The sequence below is a fragment of the Oncorhynchus nerka genome, linkage group LG18 (assembly GCF_034236695.1).
Source record: "Oncorhynchus nerka isolate Pitt River linkage group LG18, Oner_Uvic_2.0, whole genome shotgun sequence".
Taxonomy (NCBI): Eukaryota; Metazoa; Chordata; class Actinopteri; order Salmoniformes; family Salmonidae; genus Oncorhynchus; species Oncorhynchus nerka.
In genome coordinates this window covers 81,754,596-81,755,903 of record NC_088413.1, presented here as the reverse complement: position 1 = coordinate 81,755,903, position 1,308 = coordinate 81,754,596, and the positions used below count along the sequence as shown (strand labels likewise).

At 37.9% G+C, this 1,308-nt stretch overlaps 1 protein-coding gene across 1 annotated transcript in view; it reads right to left on the bottom strand.

Moving 5' to 3' along the window:
* Positions 1–676: 676 nt before the first annotated feature.
* Positions 677–1,308, bottom strand: part of slc39a9 (solute carrier family 39 member 9) — a 26,071-nt gene continuing 25,439 nt past the window's right edge. The window contains exon 7 of the mRNA XM_029655109.2: positions 677–1,308. This exon is cut by the window's right edge and continues 445 nt beyond it. The gene's annotated coding sequence lies outside the window, so the exon portion shown is untranslated.

The following is a 1,308-nucleotide window of genomic DNA, read 5'->3' as shown; positions in this document are numbered from 1 at the left end:
CTCTACTATTATTCTGACATTTCACATTCTTACAATAAACCGGTAGTGATCCTAACTGACCTAAGACAGAGAGTTTTTACTAGGATTAAATGTCAGGAATTGTGAAAAACTTCTTACTTTGCTTTCTTACCTTTTAACTCTGTATTATTGGTTAAGGGTAAGTAAGCATTTAACGGTAAAGTCTACACCTGTTGTATGAGGCACATGTGACTAATAACATCTGATTTGATAGATTAAAACAAAGTGGTCCAGACAAAGCTGTCTGTCTGTCTGTCTGTCTGTCTCCCTACACTCCACAATGCTGGTCCCTCAGTTCAGAGGTCATTATAATGCGTCTCTCTGACTACTCATACACTGTACAAAGACTACTCACATATTGTATGGAGACAAAATGGCTACTAGTCTATTTGACCACCACCACCACCACCACCGTCAAAAAGACTAGTTGCCATTTTGTCTCCATACAATCATCGCTCGGGAGTGAAGTTTCCCCTAGGTACAGCTTTGACCTTAACCATTAGTGTGGGACACACACACACACACACACAAAACTGACCAAAGATCAGCATATAGTGGCAACCTCACTCTACTCCACAATCACGTCTCCACTTCCTGTACCAGGGAAGCAGGTCCAGGGGGTAAACAACCAAAGTAAATGTGAAATAAAGAACGGCGGTTTAGATGTTTCAGTGTCGATCCTGTGGCAAGCGTTCCTTTATGTGGCTGAAGCTAGACAGTCATACACTTTCAGCTAACAAAAGGTTAGGGTCTGTGGAAATCAGTCTCATAGACACATTTCTCTCAGACGTCTCATATTACTAGTAGAGCAGATATATATATAAGTAACCATTAGGTAAGATCAAAAGTCATAGAAATGTAACTACTTACATGTAAAACTTCTAAATACTTAACCCGATTCCCACTAGCAAGAACATAAATAACTATCACATTTCATCTTACAGTAAGAGTAAAGTTATTCAAAGAGTGTCTGAAAACCAGCCAGTTTTTTATTTTTTTTTTAATCACTGATTTCAAAACAACTTAACTTTTACTGCAAGATGTCACAATATTTAGGTTTTTAAGTTTATTACAGCCCAAGTCTTCAAACAAATATCCCGTCAATACGAGTTCAGGAGTCAGTCGACAGTTCGTCTGAAACAGGACCACGATCCAAACCCTCTTGCTTATCTGTACAGTCTACCTAGAGCTCAAAATCAAATCAAATATATATATAATTTTTAAAACATTTAAACAAGTACAAGTCTGTTGTCAACAGACAACACTTCTCGTAGAAAAAAGTGGGAAAGT